Source organism: Falco cherrug, chromosome 10, assembly GCF_023634085.1.
Source record: "Falco cherrug isolate bFalChe1 chromosome 10, bFalChe1.pri, whole genome shotgun sequence".
NCBI lineage: Eukaryota > Metazoa > Chordata > Aves > Falconiformes > Falconidae > Falco > Falco cherrug.
The window spans coordinates 38,502,985-38,522,513 of record NC_073706.1 but is presented as its reverse complement, the minus strand read 5'-3'; the positions used below and the strand labels follow the sequence as shown (position 1 = coordinate 38,522,513).

General features: G+C 49.5%; 1 pseudogene; it reads left to right on the top strand.

The window, feature by feature from the left end:
- Positions 1 to 4,187: 4,187 nt before the first annotated feature.
- LOC129736962 (hydrocephalus-inducing protein homolog) overlaps positions 4,188 to 19,529 on the top strand; it is a 70,176-nt pseudogene continuing 54,834 nt past the window's right edge.

The following is a 19,529-nucleotide window of genomic DNA, read 5'->3' as shown; positions in this document are numbered from 1 at the left end:
AAGCAGCAAGAGAATTCCTGCCTGACACCTTCTCCAGGGGAGCAGCGCTGCACTTTGCTGAGGTGAGCTCTGGTTCTGCATGAGTGCAAAATGCTTGGGTCAAATTTCTTACCACTGAAAGCGGGGAGCAGAACTTTTGTGCTGTGCCTCACATGGCTGCCAGGGCAGGGTGAGAAGAGCAAGAGAATTCCTGCCTGGCACCTTCTCCAGGGGAGCTGTGCTGCACTTTCCCAAGATATATTTTTTCTTTTGGCTCTGCATGAGTGCAAAAACTTTGGGTCCATTTTCTCATCACAGAAAGCAGGGAGAAGAACTTTTGTGCTGTTCCTCACATGGCTGCAAGTGCAGGGTAGAGAACAGCAAGAGAATTTTTTCCTGGTACCTTCTTTATGGGAGGAGTGCTGTACTTTCCCAAGGTGATTTTTTGGGCTTTTAACCATTGCAACTCTGAAGGATCAATTTTATCACCACAGAAAGCAGAGATCAGAACTTTTGTGCTGTGCCTCACATGGCTGCCAGGGCAGGGTGAGAAGCAGCAAGAGAATTCCTGCCTGGCATCTTCTCCAGGTAAGCAGCGCTGCGCTTTAAGGTGATTATTTTTTTTCTGTGCATGATTGCCAATGAAAAGAGGTCAGTTTTCTTACCACAGGAAGCAGGGAGCAGAACTTTTGTGCTGTGCCTCACATGGCTGCCAGGGCAGGGCGAGAAGCAGCAAGAGAATTCCTGCCTGGCACCTTCTCCAGGGGGACAGTGCTGCACTTTCCCAAGATATATTTTTTTCTTTTGGCTCTACAGGAGTGCAAAAACTTTGGTTCCATTTTCTCACCACAGAAAGCAGGGAGCAGAACTTTTGTGCTGTGCCTCGCATGGCTGCCAGGGCAGGGTGAGAACAGCAAGAAAATTTTGTCCTGGTACCTTCTTTATGGGAGGAGTGCTGCACTTTCCCAAGGTGCCTTTTTTGGGCTCTTAACGGTTGCAGCTTTGAAGGGTCAGTTTTGCTCACCACAGGAAGCAGGGAGCAGAACTTTTGTGCTGTGCCTCACATGGCTGCCAGGGCAGGGTGAGAAGCAGCAAAAGAATTCTTTCCCGGCACCTTCTCCAGGGGGGAACAGTGCTGCACTTACGTCAAGGTCAGCTTTGGTTCTGCATGAGTGCAAAATTTTTGGGTCAATTTTATCACCACGCAAAGCAGGGAGCAGAACTTTAGTGCTGTGCCTCACATGGCTGCCAGGGCAGGGTGAGAAGCAGCAAGAGAATTCCTGCCTGGCACCTTCTCCAGGGGGACAGTGCAGCACTTTGCCAAGGTGACTCTTTGGGGCTCTGCATGATTGCCAATGTAAAGGCGTCCAATTTCTCACCACAGAGAGAAGGGTGCCGAACTTTTCTGCTGTGCCTGACGTGGCTGCAAGGACATGGTGAGAAGATCCCAGGTAGGAATTCTCTTGCTGTTTCCCACCGTGCCCTGGCAGCCATGAGAGGAACAGCACAAAAGTTCTGCTCCATGCATTCTGTTCTGAGAAATTTGACCTCTCATACTTGGAATCATTCACAGAACAAAAAAATCACCTTGGGAAAGCGCAGCGCTGCTCCCCTGGAGAAGATGCTAGGAAGGAATTGTTTTGCTGTTTCTCACCGTGCCCTGGCAGCCATGTGAGGTACAGCACAAAAGTTCTGCTCCCTGCTTTCTGTGGTGAGAAAACAGACCCCTCACATTTGAAATCATGCAGAGCCAAAAAACCTCACCTTGGCAAAGTGCAGCGCTGCTCCCCTGGAGAAGGTGCCAGGCAGGAATTCTCTTGCTGCTTCTCACCCTGCCCTGGCAGCCATGTGAGGCACAGCACAAAAGCAGAGCAGTACATAGTAGTAGGTACTGGAGTAAAGGGAGCGTGGGGGAGGGGGCTGGAGCTTGGCACCCTGCTCTGGCACATGTGGGTTTCCTGAGACACGTCAGGAATTGTACCCCAGCCCTGGGTATATTTCCTCATTGCTTTTCTGAGGTGATGGTAGCTGTTGTGTCCTGGCGCAGCTGGTTCCCCTGCCCAGGGTTGGGGCGTTCATGCTCTGAACCCACAGTCGAGGTGCCCGAGCCGTCTGTGCCCTGAGCCTGGAGCAGAGGGGCAGTTGCAGTCTGTCCTTAATTTCTGGGGGGGGTGAAGGGCTCTCTGAGGTGGGGAAGATGGAGCTCCCCGTGCAGCAGCCAGGGGTGGTGGCTGGAGGTGGGCTGTGTTGCGGTTGCTGTTTTGTCCTGCCCCCGCAGGAGAATGTGGCTGCTTTCTTAGTTCTGCTGCTTTCCTCCTAATGCAGGAGGCTGGTCCCTGCAGGCTCCAGGGAAGTGGGGCTGTGGAAGTGCCTAACTCTGGGGCTAGAGGGTAGGGGAAGCTGCTGGACTGGTATGGGGGCATGCAGACTGGAAGCCCTCTGGAAATAACTGGTGTGGGCATGATGAGCAGGATTAGTTTCAAGTGAAGTGAAATTACAGTTAGAAAATTGAAACAAATAATCCAGTTACTCTCAAGACCCAGTAATAAAGCACTGATACCCAGATTAGTGTTGTATCATCCCCATTAGATTTCTCTCTTAACGAATAGTTATTTCTGGCTTTCAATCCGAGCTCCAGCTGCAGCATGCCCTTGTGTCCGTAGGACCGTGCTGTTCTTTCATGTTCCCGGCAAGGACAAAAGGAAATGGCAACCCTGTTGTTCCCTGAAACTATGAAGGGCCTGGTACCGTGAACATGCGCAATGCTGTAGCTGTTTCGGGAGTAATGAGCTGAAAGTATTGCCTCGTTTGCAGGATGTGGGTCAAACTTGAGGGGAAGGGAATGGTGGTCTTTGCATAGAATGGTGTCTAGCTGTGTACAGCAAGTCCACATGAAGAAAAATGATGTGGAACAGGAGGAAGCAGGAGGGGGTAGGATCTGTGATTTTTTACTTATTGTCAGGATGTAAAATAATTTTAGGGTAGAGCTGGGTTTGAGGCCACTGGTCTTTCAAGTCCCAGAAAAAAAAAGAGGCGGGGACATCCATCTGTTCCTTGGTCCAGTTAGCCAGAAAGGGAGGGGAAACGATTTCTCGTCCAAAGTAGTGCTTAGTAAATGCTGTACATACTCACCTTTGACTTTTGTCGGTGCTTGAGACCCACTTTCTGGGGGTGTTTTCTTTCCCTTTCTTGCACACCCACTTTTTGAGAGACAGATGGGGAGGTTGTCAGCAGGCTGGTGATAGAAGAAGGATGGCCCATGGACCTGTCAAGCCATGCTGCCTGCAGGATAAGGATGCTTGAGAGGAACTGCCATTAGGATAGCCTGAAGTGGCCAAGCTGTCACATCTGTTGTATTTCTATTTGAGCTAATTGCTCATGCGACTTTAATGGTTTCATGCTTTTATTTCTGCTGCTACAGCTTTTCATGCCTGTAGGGAGCCTAGAGTTTGGGTGTTAGTAAGTGAAAAAAATAAGGCCCTCATTCTCCATGGAGAAAGGCTCTTGGGCATGGTAATTTCATGCCTGGAAGGAGTCATATTTGCTGGATAAGTTTTGTAACCTAACCAAATTAGCTTTGAGAAACCATAGTTGTTAATCAGAGTGTTGAACTCTATGGTCCCTTAGTTAAAAACATCACCAACCTCCTTGCACAAAGGATGGGCGTTTGGTTTGCAAAGTAGGAGAGCAGTCTGATTTTGATGCTTGGGGCAGCAGCGATCCCTGGGTTTAAGGTTGTTCATAATAGTCTGAGCACTTAGTAGGGTCAGGCACAAAGTCACATCGGGTCAGCTGTTTTTGCAAAATGAAGCAGTGAAGTGACATTGTTCCCACCAAAAAACTTTTAAAGAGTAATAAAGGACAGTTTGGGTATTAATAGAGATTTGGATAATAATTCCAGCAAATAGTTCCAAAATACATGGAAGAGGGGGAGAAGATGAGAAGTGGCCGCAGTCTTTGATGTGTGTTTGTGGCTTGTGGGACTGCGCCCACAGCAAAAGGCTGTTTTGGAGTGTTTGTTCTGGGCTTTTACTTCTATCAGTCTTAACTCTGCCACTGAAATATGGTCTAGTTATGAAACAGGGTGGGGATGCCGGCTGCTCTCCAGTTATGAAGGAGCCACAGCCCGGAGACACAGCTGTCTCCTTTGGGTCTGCCATGGAAGGGGATGCTGGGTTTTCCAAGTCCCGTTGCTGTTCCTTGCAGGTCAACTGAGGCATGGCCACTGGAAAGCCCCGCTGGTTCACGGGGTCCTCCAGGATGGCTGGTAGATTCCCGAGCCAAGTGGTAGTGCCTCGTAAGCCGAAGCTAGCCAGAGGGACAGAGAAGCCTGCAACTGTAAGTACCTGCTGCGGCCAGGTAGGAGCTGTGTAAGGCTGGAAACTGCCCCCGCGTCCTTCCTCTACCTGCCCCTCCTGTTGTCTGGCAGCACTGTGAAGCTGGACACCACCTCCCCGTCTCTCTGCTGCCATGCTTCTGTCGGAGGTGGTGACCATGGTGCGGTAGGGGATGGACTGTGTGCTGCTTCAGGGGAAGTCCAGAGTTGTGTCTGGATGTGCCACTGGAGCCATTTAAATGAACGTACCGGGCATTGCACCGGAATAGCTGAAGCGTGAGCGTGTGCTTCTCTCCGCCCCCTTTGTGTGGGCAGTAACGTTTTGTCACCTCGGGATGCTTGCCAGCGCTGCTCTGACCATACCTGCCCTCCAGGCAGCTGGGCACGTGGTGGGCTGCTCAAACTCTGCCTGAAGGTTTCGAGAGGTATGGCTGGTCCCAGATGGAACAGGTTCCAAAACAGTTGTTCTGTCCCGTATCCCGTGTGGAGCACAGATCCAGCGCTGCAGACAGCAGCGGAGTCAGGGCAATTCCTCCTCCCCATCCTCAGACAGCCCTTTGCTGACCAGAGCTCACTTGGCTGAAGATGACCTGGTGCTGAAGCTCTGTCGAGGAGATACCTTTGCATACTTCTGTGGAGGGGTCTCGGAGGCCCAAACAGAGAAAACAAGTGCTAATTCAAAAGAGATAACTAAAACTTGGAGCCATTCCTCTCCACCTCAGTCTTGGCACAACACTGATTTTCTGCTTTCCTGACTCACCCAGCAGTGACATCTCCACATGTGTGGTGGTTGTGAGCGTTGTGCAAGGGTGGAGTTAAGGGATTTCTGGTAACTCCTCCCAACCTTTTTCAAAGGTCACTGGCTCACTCCGGCCAAACTGGAAAGGAAACAAATGCCCGAAGAGCAAAACCCCCAACATGTCACATCAAATCACGAAGGAGAAGCTAACGGGACAAAGCTACTTGTTTGGAGCATGTGTATTGCGCTCTCTATCATTAATTTACTAATGGTAAATATTTCAACAGGTAGTTATGGGACTTCCAGGACTATCCTAGCGGCTATGATCACAAATTATTCATCGGTGGCTCTTGAAGAAGAAAAGCCTTTCTGAATAAAGGCAGTTCTGTAGCTCTTGCTGGTGTTTTGCATTTCAGCTGACTCCCTCTGCCCTCCTGAAGGAGATGTCTCTTACCACCAAGCAGAGGCTGGCCAGCACTCGGGAGATGCGGCGACCCCAGATTATCCAGATTCTAGACATGAGCGAAGCCTCCCATCGTAAGGTAGCCTTTTCTTGCCCTTTTCCTTGCTGTTTGATGTGACGTTTGAAGAGAGCGCGTGCTTGTGACAGGCTTGCCTCCAGCTTATCTAAATGCCTTGGTGACTAAGTCCTGTTGTTGTTTCAGACTGCTGCTGGTGTGGAGTTCCTTCTGCTGGGGGAAAGGTAAAACATTTTTCCCCAGTGAGATGTTGAAGTCCTGACCTGCGCTAAGCCCATATAAACAACCTCTGTTGAAGTTGGTGGCTTTTGCTGGAGATGAGCTACTGCGGCTAAAGCATGATACTGGGGGAAGGCTGGGGCGGGCCACAAGGATGCAAGCTTGCAATTTCCCACCTTCCTGCTGAAATAGCCAGCCCTTGGTTTGGTGTAGTCTCTGTCGAACACTTGGGGTCATAGGATGCCCTCAGTGGTGGCAGCGTTGGCCTTTGAGGGCTGAGGGCCTACGGTAACTACTCAAGGTGTAGCTAAAGCAATTGCATGAATGCTTTGGGTTGGAACAACGAGTGGGACCCGTACAGGGTGTTAGATTTTTCAGGCTGCCAGGTACACAGGGGAATGGCCCTGGGCAGAGGGGAGTGGGTGTGCTTTATCTGGATCAATGTTTATTTACACGTGTGTTTAAAGCTGCTTTTCTTACAGATCTGCTTAGTATAACACACGTTCCAAAGGGGTAGATGACTGAGGTAGGCTGTTGAGTGGAAAACTGCCAGCGAGAGACCTGTAGCAAATTGGTTAAGGATTGCCCTAGACAGCGCGTGAGGTTGGGAACGCCTCGGACGAGCGCACACAGAACTGGCCGTGTGCTGTGGCCGCTGGCTTCAGCACGACCCTGACTCCTGTGGAGAAGCAGGAGACGTGCCTGTGTCTTGTGAGTGTGAAGAGTTCAGCTGGAAGGGGGGAGGCAGAGCAGGGAGGAGTTTTCTCAAAGTAACGCCTCGGCGCTGTAAGCATTTGCTGTTTCTGTATGTTTTCAGACCTGCTTCTGTAGTGGTATTAAAGAAAATGGCAATAATAGAATATAATGAAGCATCCATTTAAAGCTCGTGGGAAAAGGAGATGCCAAGTCCAGCTTTACTCAGATTGCCCAGTGATGCTGGGAAAGTACCTGGAACTTACCACCTCATCTGTCGCTTTCTTAACGGCGGTGTTCCTTTCTGGCCTGTCTTCTCTTCTTCCTGGTTTCTGGGCTGTGTGTCAAAAAAGAGATTTGAGGATGTGTTGGGCTCGGTCTCTGTGTCTCAATGTAAAGATGATCCCCAAATTGTTTCCCATGGGGTCTCCTGTAAATTCTTGGCTTTCCCTTGCTCCACGAGTGCTTACAGCTCTTGCAGTGAGTGCTCTGGAGCTGTGTGACCGTGTTAGCCCAGGGCTCTGCCGGAGGTAAGTGCTGCCTTGCCTGTTGGAGAAGGAGACCTGGAGAAACACCTGCCAAAAGAGCTGCTCGCTTGAGCCTGCTCTAGTGTGGCCCAGAAACTTTTGATCTGCTCAGAACACAGGTGGGTGAGCTTCTGTTCCCCTAGCGTGAGCTGGGCAGGCGTACTCACCAAGGGACTGTCCTTCGCTGGAGGCCAGTGTTGTATTCTCTCACCGATGAGTCTTTCTCCCCGCGGCTGAAACTCTCTGCTCTCTTTTGCATCTCCAGTTCTCGGCAGTTGCCCTGGAACAGAGCTTGTTCCGGCCTTTCCCATCAGAGGTGGTATTTCAGAGCTACGTCCCCGATGAGGTCTATGAAGTGCCACTGATTCTGAGGAACGTGGACAAGGTAAGTGCTGGGATGTGGAAGTTTAACCCTGTGCTGGAACTGGAGAGCAGTGTCATCCGTGCGGTGCACAGCACAGCCAGTCGCCTGCTGCAGCACAGCGCATCCAGAATAAAACGTCTCACCGCCTTTATTTTGCAAGACGGTGGAAATCTTGCCATGCTGAGGTTTCTCCCCCTGGTTTTGGCTGTGTGTTGGTGGTACCTAGCTGAAAGGAGCTTTTCTGGTCAGCACCTTTCCCCGTGGAAGCCCTGCACGGGTGGGAATGTTGGGGGCTGTACAGTTCTTCCCTGCCCTCGTGCTTTCCCTCGAGTGTGCACCGCGTCCTGGTGGCTCCGTGGTTAATCTCAGTTTCCACAGGGCACCTCTGCCTCTGGATGAGCTGCACAGAGAGCTGAACGGGCTGTCAGAGCTCGGGGTGGGGTCTTCTCCACTTTATGCTGGAGTAAGTTATAATTAGTGGTAACAGCGCTTCAGGAAAGGTGTTTTGAAACAGCAGTGGAAGCAGGCTGATTTAGCAGCAGCAGCGGGAGGCCTTTAGGTGCCCCTTCAGGCTCCTGCTAAGCTTAATTGGGTTCTGCTCAGGTTTTCCTGAGACAACGTGATGCTCTGCTTCCCCTTTGGAGAGCCACGGCCTGTTTGGAGTAAAGTGCCCTCAAAGGTCTCCACCTTTACTTGAAAAAAACGATCATTTTGAGACTTCCCAAGAAAGTTGAGAATGGAAAAGTTGAAAAATGTCAGCAGTTTTGTTCCATTGTCAGGAGGGAAATTGGGACCTTTTGAACTTCAGCTGGGGAAACGTTTGCTGGAATGAGGCATGTGCCAAGGGCAAGCTGGTGGGAAAAGGCAGGAGGGAGGAAAGGAGCTGAGCTTGGTGTTCTCTCCCTGCGCACTTTCATACACGCAGGGGTTTCTCTTGATACATAGCAGTAAGTGCACGGGCAGTAGAGACAGGTCAGAAAGAGGGGTGTAATTAAGGATACTCTTCTGTAATGAAGAGGAAGGGGTATGCGTGAGGGCAGGGTGGGATGGGAAGATGGAAGTGTGCACAAGAGACGGTGAATTCGCCTCGTTTCCAAATTTCCCTGTTGGGGAGGGCAAACAGGTGGACAACAAAAAAAAGCTGTCGAGGCATATTGCAGGTGGAAGAACAGCAAGTCCAAGTATCTCCTGAGATAACAGGTTGTGACAGGGATATGGGTGAAAATGGAAGACCCTTTGGCAAGGAAGGATGCGGGTGTGCTCCCTCAGTTATTCCGGGAGAGTACTGCACCATTCCTGGTCTGGCATTTAACTTGGGAACATTGATAAGATGCAGCATGTGTGCCTGCACCCGGGGGATGCCACTGGTGTGATCTGCGCTGAATTTTGGGCAGTCTTTGCTGTAGGTATCCTCGTCCCTGATTAAAATGTGCCTCAGTCCTCACTTTCTCTCTTCCTACTCTCTGCTTCATTCCCACTGAGTCTTTGGCTTCACCTGCTCCATTATCCATGCAGCACTTCAAAATGTTTATCTTTGCCAAGTACCAGCCAACAGGCAAACAGTTAATTTGCTCTATTCATGCTTCCTCAAGTGGAAAAGATCATCTGCATTAACATTTCTGCCATTCCCAGTAAATGATAATAAACTTGTACTGTGTAAAGCTGCACCTTGGGATTTACGTGCCCTGTGAAGGGGGAGGCAATGTGTGAACTGTGGTTTTTTTCCCAAAACAATGTCGTTTTGAAGCTAGTTAGAGCTCAACCACTGGAGAGCATGGGTGTAAAAGTAAGATAAGCTCCAGGAAAATCTTTGGTATGTTTTAAATACAGAAAGACAGAGAGGATAATCCTGCGAGGGTGTTATATTCTAAATTGGTTGGCTTTTGGCGATGTCCTGGAGAAAAGCAACGTTGTGCTCCGTCTCAAGTTTTTCGTGCCAGTTTCCCACATTCCTCTGAATCATACCGAGTTACACTGCATGGTAGCCTGAAGTTGTCTGCCCCATAAAAATCCAGCTGACAGCAAAATATGTTCCGCATAGAGGCTCTGTAATCATGCAACTACAGAAGTGCTGTACTATATACTTCCTGCTCTTACCTGTGTTGTAAAAATTGCTTTTCTATTTTCAGGCTGTTCCTCAGCACCCTCAGATGTTCTGGGTGGCTTTTGCTGAAGGTCTGAGCCACACGTGCTCCCCTTCTAAGGGACATGGTGACCAAAATGCTTGTCTGCACTGTGAAGTTGGCTCCTGGAACTCGCTGCCCCAGGACATTGCTGGGTTCCAAGGGCGTTTGGAGAGTTCAGGACTGCCTTGGCCACGGGTTACCAGGCTCGGGTGGGTGGCGCAGAGTGAGCCTCCATTTTTTCCAAGCCTCATGTGGGGTTGTTGTTGATCCGTGAAGCTGCCCACCAGTCCAAATCACCTGCTTCAGACTTTGAGATTTGGCGCTCAGGGGTTGCTCTCTGTGTGCTAGGAAAATGCCTGTGTGCTGTCTGTGTGCTGGTGGTGCCCCAGAGGGCAGAACCGTGCAGCAGGGTGCCTGCAGGGACTGCTGGGGGTGGGCAGGGGTCCCCAGGGATCTGGCTTGCCCGCGCTGGCAGCTGCCTGGCTACAGTCACAGGCAGCAGGAGCCTCCGGAGAGCAGAGGTTGGCTTTTAATAATGAAACCACCACCAGGCAGTGCCAGTCATGTATCTCGGGGCAGAAAATGCCTTTGAAGCCCCTAGTTGATAGGCACAGCCTGGGGGGTCGCCTGGCTTTCCATCACTTGGCCAGGTTGCTGGCTCTCATCCTCTGCATCAGCCTTTCCTTGTAGCATATTGTGCTTCTCCCTTGCTTCTTTCCAGCTCCCTTTGGATTTTCCCAGCCATCTCTCTGTTTCTGGGGTTGTCTCTTTGTCTTCCTGTGTTTCCTCCTTTTGCTCTTCATTTGCTGCTTTTATTCCCAGTAAGGCCACAGTATCTGTGGTCCCCTCTTGCTGGTCTGCCTACATGACTGTAGCACCGCAGCTTGACTGCCCCGCTCAAACCCAGCACGTTAAAGTGAATTTCTTCCTTCCGCCAGGATTAACACGTACTGTTTGGCGTTCAGATAATACATGCCCCTTCTAGGGGCATGTCTGCCTGGATGTGTACGGGCAGAAGCCAGCAGATTCTCTGGGCTTATTGAATACACGGGTGACTTGATTCAGATATTATACCGCCGTGCTGCTGGTGTCTTCCCGGCTTGGCCCTTCCTTCCTTGCCCTGCTGCCTCTGGCCTCGAGCTGTTTTGCCCAGGCAGAAGGGATTAATGTTCACTCTTATGTGTTACGTGCATGTACCTCCAGAGCTAAAAGTGCTTTGTGAAGGTGGTATCACCAGGCCTCTTCTCCTCCTGTTTCCACAAGCTGCAAGATCATACTTTCCTCTCTTTTCTGCAGGTTCCTGGGCTGGTGAAGGTCATCTTGGAGAGCTCACCTTATTTCAAGCTGATCAGCCACCATGCTGTGTGCCGCAAGGTACTGCCTGGCATGCTTGCGACTTTCCGCATCGTTTTCTCCCCTGATGAGAACAAGGTGAGACTGGAGGTCCCGAGAGGTGTGTGCCTTCAGTGGGAGGTGAACCTGCGGGGCTGGGTTCAGAACAGGGCATCTGCTGTGGGTTTTGAGGCACTGTCCTGGTTTCGGTGGCATTGCACTGGATCTGCAGCTGGGGGAAACTTTTCCTGTGGTGAAGATGATGCTGTCATAGGCTGGAGGCTCTTCTATGCTTCAGACTGTGATTATCCTTTGGTGCTGGAACGTTTAATGCCATGTCTGTTGGCTTCAGGGATAAGAGTGCACTGTGTGGTGGGGTGGCCTCTCATGGTGTTGGTTTCTAGTATCTGACTATTGCTGCATAATTACGGGTTTGCTCTGATAATTATAAATACAAAAGCCTGTTTGCATAAATACAAACCTGTTGTTTGGAGGACCCAAAGCTGAGCCTGATCAGAGTGAGGACCACCACCTTTGAAAACTGGAGTTGCTTCTTGAATGCATATCGTGTTGGCCGCAGTAGTGAGACGGCGGAACGTTCTGTCTGAAGCCGGCACTTTTCTTGCACACCGGTCATAGCCCATGCCGTGCTGCGAGGTTTGCTCTAGGCTGTGGTCAGGCAGCCTGCAGCTGGTCACATCCTGGCTGGCAGCACCATGCGATGCCACCGCAGCAGGGACTGACGAGCTGTGCGTTCCCTCCCTGTGCTTTCCTGGGCGTTTTCAGGGGAAGGCGCACGTGGGACAGTAGGGAAATGGCAGGGAGGGGTGCTGGTAAGGTGTTTAGCCATCGCACCTCTCTACTCGATGTTAGGGGCTTAATTATGATGGAAAACGCTAGGGGAATGGCTAGATCCAGAGAGCTTTCCCCTTTCCCGTCTGGCAACCAGTTCCCTGCCTCACCCTGGGCTGGAGCGAAGGTGATGCTTTTTCATACCCTCTGTGTTCCAGCCTTGCCGCTGTGCTGCCCCTGAGGATACTTGCCCACCTGTGCTCCAGCTGTGATTCTAGGGGAGAAGATGCGCTGTGCTCGTGGCAGGGAGCCAGCCTGGCCCAGACACGCTGAGCTCCAGATGTCTTTAACCAGCAGGAGGCTGGTGTGCTGCAGAGGACTGAGGCATCTGGAGCGCACACAGGAGTGAAGGGGCAGGTAGCATCTGCAGGCAGAGTGTTAGCCTGGAGCCTTTGGGCAGTCACGCTGGTGTGGCTGTGCCTGCGTGCATGGGGCTGTGGTTGCTGTGTCAGCTGGCACCTATTCCCTGCCCCGTGTGCCATGCTTTTGCTCGGAGGTTGGAACATCGGTGCTGTGGCCCTGGCAAGTCTGGCACTGTGCCGTGATGTGAAGGGGCGGCGGTGTTACCTGGAGGCTTGTTAACGCAAAAGGGTTTAGTACCTGGCATGGAAGGGAGGAAGCCCTGCAGGGGAACACAGACAGACAGGCTGACTCTTTACACCAGCACTCTGCTGCCTCTTGGCACAGTTCTTTGCGTGACTTTGTGGGTGATGCAAGGTGAGGGGGTCGCTCTGAGCCAGCTGGTGTTTCTGTGCCAGGCCAGAGGTGCAGGCTCTCTTTGGGCACAGCTGTTCTCTCATCTTCTGTTTGCTGCTTAGATGTAGTTGAACACCCTGTCCTATCTGTTGGGGCTCTTGCTGTATTGAATGATTATACTGAACTCTGAAGCAAGTGGAAAAATACTGAAGAAATAAGACGAGGTTGCGACCAGAACAGTGGGATGAAGAAAAAGGAGCAAATTGCAGATGTTTGCTCAAAACCAAGGCCAACGGGACGTGATAAGAGGAGCTGGGAAACCGCAGAAAGGAGCCTACATGCCAGAACAAGCAGAAACAGAAATCTTCCCAGTAAACAATTGTTAACCAATCATATTATTATACGCTTGTAAAATAGCCAACCACATTATTGCACGCTTATAGAATGCCTTATAAAAGTCTACCTGGTTTGTACAATAAACGGATCAGATCTTGAACTCTGTGAGTATTTGAATCTGACTCCCGCTCGCCCGAAATGCCCGCAGCATCTGGTGACCCCGACGATCCGATGAGGGTCGACAGGATCGGTTAAAAAGTCAGGAAGATTCATTAAGGATCGTGTTACAAGCTGCGGAGCCGGCGAGGATCCTGCTGCCAGCGGAGAGAGAGCTGGGCGCCCGAAGAAAGGCGGAACGTGCACGGCTGACCGGTGAGTCAGGAAATTTAAGCAGGATGGGAATCACTGCATCAGTGGTGGAAAAAGCAACCGTAGACAGTTTGATGAAACTGGCAGAAAAAACTGAAACGCCAGTCTCACGGCAGGCAGTAATTGATCTGCTATGTTGGAGTTGCCGCCGTGGTTACCTTGCTTCTACGCAAGATATATATAATAATGAAACATGGAAGAAAGTAGGAGAGGACTTATGGGAATCTGTGCAAGTTGGGACTAAGGGGGTAAAGACTTTGGCTCGCACGTATCGAGCTGTACGGGGTATGGTCGCGCAATTACCACCCTGGTGTCCTGAAAAGGAACAAGCGGCGAGCGGCGGCGTGCGGCCCGGCAGGCCCCGTCCCGGCCGCGGTTTCTCTCCGAGGCTGCACCCCCCCCCTCCACCCCCCCCCCGCTCCGATCGGCGCCATGGCAGTGCAAGCGGCCAAGCGAGCTAACATCTGGCTGCCCCCAGAGGTCAATCGGATCCTTTATATTCGGAACCTGCCGTATAAAATCACAGCGGAGGAAATGTATGATTTATTTGGGAAATACGGACCTATTCGACAAATCAGAGTTGGAAACTCTCCTGAAGCAAGAGGAACAGCTTAAGCTTCTCAAGGAAAAATACGGACTTGATTACAAACCCCTCCCCCCCCCCCCCCAAAAAAAAAAAAAAAAAAAAAAAAAAAAAAAAAAAGAAAGGAAAAAAAAAGGAAAAAAAAAAAAAAAAGAAAAAAGAAAAAAAAAAAAAAGAAAAAAAGAGAAAAAAAAAAAAAAGAAAAAAGAAAAAAAAAAGAAAGAAAAAAGAAAAAAAGAAAGGAAAAAAAAAAAAAAAAGAAAAAAAAAAAAAGAAAGAAAAAAAAAGAGAAAAAAAAGAAAGAAAAAAGAAAAAAAAAAGAAAGAAAAAAGAAAAAAAAAAGAAAGAAAAAAAAAAAGAAAAAAAAAGAAAAAAAAAAGGAAAAAAAAAAAAAGAAAAAAAAAAAAGGAAAAAAAGTGCTTCAGATGTCACCTACAAGAAATGCGTTTCTGCTTTGAACTAGCTTTTGAGCCTTTGGGAGTAAACTATACGGCTATAAATCAATCATATTGGGGTTGGTTAGATAAGAAGTATAATGACATGAATCATGGCCTTGGAGATAACTGTACCTGGTGGAATACTACACTTGTTAAAAATATGTACAGTTGATTTACCGTTTAAATGTATCAATTTATTTACCTCAACAAGAATTGAGGGTGGTTGAGGGATTTATTGAAACAAGGTCTGTCTATATTGTTGTTTGTTATTCTTTTGTTACTTTTAGTGCCTTGCCTTTTACAATGTTTTCAGAGCTGTGTGGAACGCAGTATTAATGCTGTATTTAAAAAGAAAGGGGGAGGTGTTGGGGCTCTTGCTGTATTGAATGATTATACTGAACTCTGAAGCAAGTGGAAAAATACTGAAGAAATAAGACGAGGTTGCGACCAGAACAGTGGGATGAAGAAAAAGGAGCAAATTGCAGATGTTTGCTCAAAACCAAGGCCAACGGGACGTGATAAGAGGAGCTGGGAAACCGCAGAAAGGAGCCTACATGCCAGAACAAGCAGAAACAGAAATCTTCCCAGTAAACAATTGTTAACCAATCATATTATTATACGCTTGTAAAATAGCCAACCACATTATTGCACGCTTATAGAATGCCTTATAAAAGTCTACCTGGTTTGTACAATAAACGGATCAGATCTTGAACTCTGTGAGTATTTGAATCTGACTCCCGCTCGCCCGAAATGCCCGCAGCACCTATCCTCAAACAGCATGGCTGTAGCAAACTAGAGAGGAAATGCCCTGTGGTGCCTGGCTCCCCATGCTTGTGAAATGATCTGTTGCTTTGCGGAGGGACTGAGAAATTGTTTTACGTCATTCGTATGGAAGGTTAAAATGATGTTGGCTTAGGGCAGTTCTCCATACTGCCCAAGTGACATAAGAGCTTAATCTCACCGAGGTAGGCTTTGCAGGGGACACTGCTTCCTTTAAAATGTGATTGACTAGTATTCATGAGCATTCATTTTTGGGATGGAAGTAAATCGGTTCCCATGAAGGGCAAAGAGCTGCTCTTCAACTACAGAGAAGCAGCAGAGCAACACATGAACATCACCCCAAATAGAAGTAGGGTGAGGTAACTCCCAGGAACACTCATGTCCAGTACTTTGTCCCTTGTCTTGCCCTTGAACTGGTGAGTGTGTGGCATTAGGGAGCTGTGCCAGCGAGGTCCTCTGCACAGCTTGAGCGACACCCTGGCGGTTTCTGCCGACCTGGGTTTTGTGCTCCTTGCAGGGCATTGGGAGAGGGATGTGGGCTGCTTGGTGAGGAGCACATGGGGACTCTACAGCAGAACCAGAATGTTGTATAAATCGAACTTTTTGTCTCGTACTTGATGGAGTGTGAGTCAGGAAAGTGCCGGAGTGCTGTCGCTCAGCTAGAAATGCATCAGTAGCATGGTCAGGATGTGCAGAGCACCTTGAAAAGCCCTTAGCCAAGAGGCAGGCTTTGGGAGATGGTTCTGTAAAGCCACCTGTGTTGGGCTTGCAGTTGCTTGCCTGCAGAGTATCTGTGTGTTAGTTGTGGAAGGCTCAGGAGTGCTGCCTTTGAATAACTCCTACATCTCTGATACTGCATGATCCACAGGGACTGTGGGTAACCCAGTGAAGTGGGGTCTGGGTCTTCCTGATGAGGAGCCGGTTTGTGTCATTCTCTTGCTTTGAATCTGTTCTTCCCTGGCGTAAGTCTGACTTCAGTGAAGTCACTCCTGATTGAAAGGAGTAAAATTGTGCCTCAGCCCTAAGTAATAGGGCCATGTGAGTTGTTAGTGGCTGAAATGCCACGTAGCCCTTTCTTGGAAAATGAGCAGTTTCCTACTGTCTCGCAGTCATTTGGGAATGTGCCACGTGGTCAGACTGTCAGAAAAGGAATAGCTGACGCGCCTCTTGGTTTATTGGCACTCGTGTTATAAATGAACTGCTAATTTTTCTGCTGGGCAACATTTCCAGTTTGTTACTCTTGCTGCTTCTGATTTGCACGTTTCTGTTTTATGGCTCCATTGTACAGCGTGGGTGTTCTCGTGCCAGCCCCTGTTCCCGTGTGTTCTTGCGTTATGGTCTGACGGCCTCTGCTGAACTGGAAACCATTGTGGCACTGACCGGCAGATAAACAACAGACAGAAATACTTCCATTTGTGCGTCCTTCAGGCTTATTAGTAGTTTATTGTAAAGGAAGAAGGAAGCAAGAAGCACATAAAACCATAGCAGAGCTTATTCTGTGTTGTCCTCTTGCTCTTTTCACTGTAGCAGTGCACTGTTTTCAGGCAGTGCAAGTTCAGTCTGTGAGGTTTGTGAAATTCATTGCTGATGCTCAGTGGAGACTGAATTAATGCACATTGATTACTCTGAAATATGACAGGACAGTGAGTTATTGCATGACTGAAATGAAGTCCTTTAAAATTCAGCCCAGCCCTGCTAGATGTTTTGTTGTGCACAGAAGCTATTCCAAGAATACTTTTAAGATGACTCTTGTGAGGAGGAAAGGGGCAGAAGACCAAGGCAAATGGCGCGGCGCCACAGGAACCTGAAGCCAAGTGACTCATTTCAAAGACTCCTGCGAACCGGTGGCTGAGGGGGGCAGGCGCAGGGGCACCCCCTCTGCTGCGAACGGATCTTCATCCTCTGGTCTCTCCTCTGTTGTCACGGCCCTTATTTTCCAGCCTTTTTTTATATCAGGGTTTCAGCAGGAGCTTTCCCTGCTTGGCTTGCTGTGTTACCTCATGCTACAAGGATCTTTTCTTTGCAAGTTGGCTGCTGCAAGGAATTCAGTGAAGCATTTGGGATAGGTTATGCAGGGAAACTGACATCTGAGTTTGGGGTTCTGGGCAGTTAGGCTTGATATTGCTGCGACAGTAATTACTGTTAGCCTGAGTTTACAAAGAGCCTGAAACAACACCCAAGACGAGCAGCTGCTTCAGTCTCAGTGGGTGCCAGTTCAGACGCCAGTGGTGATACCTGGAAGGCCAGAGCTTGTAATTTACTGCTTGTCACAGGGGAGCACGAGAAGGGGAGCCATCGTACAACTGTCTGTATCTTCCGTGAAACTGAGAGGGGAGTTGTATGCAGGATGAAGTCGTATTTTCATGAAAACCTATAGCCTGAAGCTGTGTCTAAGCACAGCAAACTTTAAAGCATAGATGGGATGCAACCCCTCTGTCATCCAGGCACGTTTATTTAGAAACCTGGTCTTAAACAGTCTGCTAAGGGTTTGCAGTTGCGAAGCAGAACAACATTTTGAACTGGTCTCAACTGTGCCCCTAGGCTGCAAGCAAGTGCGTAGCAGGGTTAGTGCCCTGGTAACACGAGGCAGTGCTGAAGTAGAGACTTTGCAACCTGTTGCCCCCAAGGGAGGGCAATTCGGCTTTCAAAAGCTTAAGGGACCATGGGTTCACAGTGGCACAAACAGCCAGCTTCTGCCTAGCACCCCTCTTGCCTTGGGTTTCCCCCTGTTTGGGCTGGCGCTGCATTCAGCCTGGTGCAAGGTCCCACGTTGGTGGGGTGGTAGAGCGTGGCTGAAGGGTCAGCCCGCTCTGAAGTGCTGAGTCAAGCCTTGCACGGGATGCCATGTCCCACGGTGTCCCTGGAGAGGGGGCTTGGAGCATAATGTGCATCTGCATGAATGGCGAGAGGCATCTTTCTCTCTCAAGGTCGTGGTTGTCTCTGTGAAACCAAATCCTTGTTGCTTTAGCCTTGCCCTCAGGTCCCTGGAGAAATCCCTTGTGCATTGCTGTGCAGGTGGTCCCAGCGCCCCTCACCAGCAACGGAGCTGGGAAGGCTGCCTGTGCTTGCTTTTGGGGGAGGGGGGGATTTATTTCTTGGGCTCTTAATTGCATTGCTGTTGATCCATTTGCTCCTTAGCAATGACAACACCTTGACAATTACTTCCTTTTACTTGCTCCAAGTAGCTCCAGTTGTTGAAGTTCCTTTTTTCTTTATCCTCCTGCTGATCTGAACTTGCATCCTCCTCTGCCTACCTGGCACCTGGAAGAGGGAGCTAAGTAAATATGGCATGCCAAGACTTAATAAGGCAGGTAGCTTTCAATTGGCTTTGCAATGCCTTTGTTACAGTAGTGTGGCCAAAAGAACAACAACAACAAAAGCAAATAACATTCTTCATTTGCTAATGAGTTTCTGAGGATCGAAACAGTGCAGGACGTGAAGTAGCCAGATAATAGGTGCTTTAAATTCATATGGGCTGCCCATAGCTTTTATTTTAGAGGGCTTAGGCTGCAAGATTGAGTACAAAATTGCTAACTCAGAACGACTTGCTGAAGATGAAACGCTTTCCTGAAATGCGGTATTAAATCATGCAGGTTGCTTGCTGCAGTTCCCTTCCTAGTATTTTACCTTCCAAATAGGAAAAGCAAAAGCCCTTCTGCAGTTTCTAGGGTGAATATTTGAGATGTCTAGAAAAGGAGATTATTCTTTTTGTCTTGGATGGGGCAGCATCTGTACTGACAAGCTTAAACCCCAGCTGAGCAGGTGGTAGGCGAGGTGCTGGGTGGTGGGTGAGGCGCTGGCTGTCAGCGCTTGCGTTAGAGCAATAGGTGCGTGTCTGTGCCTGGGCTGGCTGCCTTAGGGCCCTTCCAGGAGGGGATGGGGACAGGAGCAGGAAATCCCAGCTGTGGGGGAGTCTGGATCGGTTCTGCTGAAGGGAGTTTGCTGCTGTATGCAATTCCTAAATCATTAAAATCCTAAAGCGCTTGCTGCTTCAACAGTGATAAAAATATCAAATTAATTAAAAGCACTGAGGAAAAAATCAGGGCAGCCAGTGAGTGACGAGAAGCAGAGTTTTTATCAGCTCATCCATAAGAGCGCTGCTGGGGGTAATGGCTCCTGGCCCTATGGCAGCAGATTTACCACTGATTTCAGTGGGGGCAAGGTGATAGTTCCAGCGCAGCGATGCCACGCCATACATCTGGAGACTGCTCTGCTCATCTCTACAGTAACATGATTTTGGTAATTTGATTTGCCTTCCTGCTGCTAAACGCCAGACAGCCGGGGCGCGGGGGGGATTGCCTGGCTCTGTTCTGCAGAAGGCAGTGGCTGGGACTGCACAGCCGGCTTTGCTCTGGTGGGGTGTCTGAGTGTCCCCCGTGTGCAGCTCCCGATGCCGCCTGCCTGGGGTGGGTGTGCTAACCAGGCACGCCGTCACTTACTCCTCTAGAACAGACCTTACAGAGGGGTGTGATTACGGCATCAGCCAGAGCTGTCTCCTGTGCCCCCTGAGGCTGGGTGAGATGTAAAGGGAAACGGAGTTCAGACACAGGAAGAACTAACACCCTTTAATTCTAGCGCAGAGGTGGCATAGGCTGCTGAGGGCAGGGGTGGAACTGTTAGCACTTCTAGGTACTTGTGAAACCTCTCGCAAAAACAGTTTGGGTCTGGAGCTGAGCCAGCTC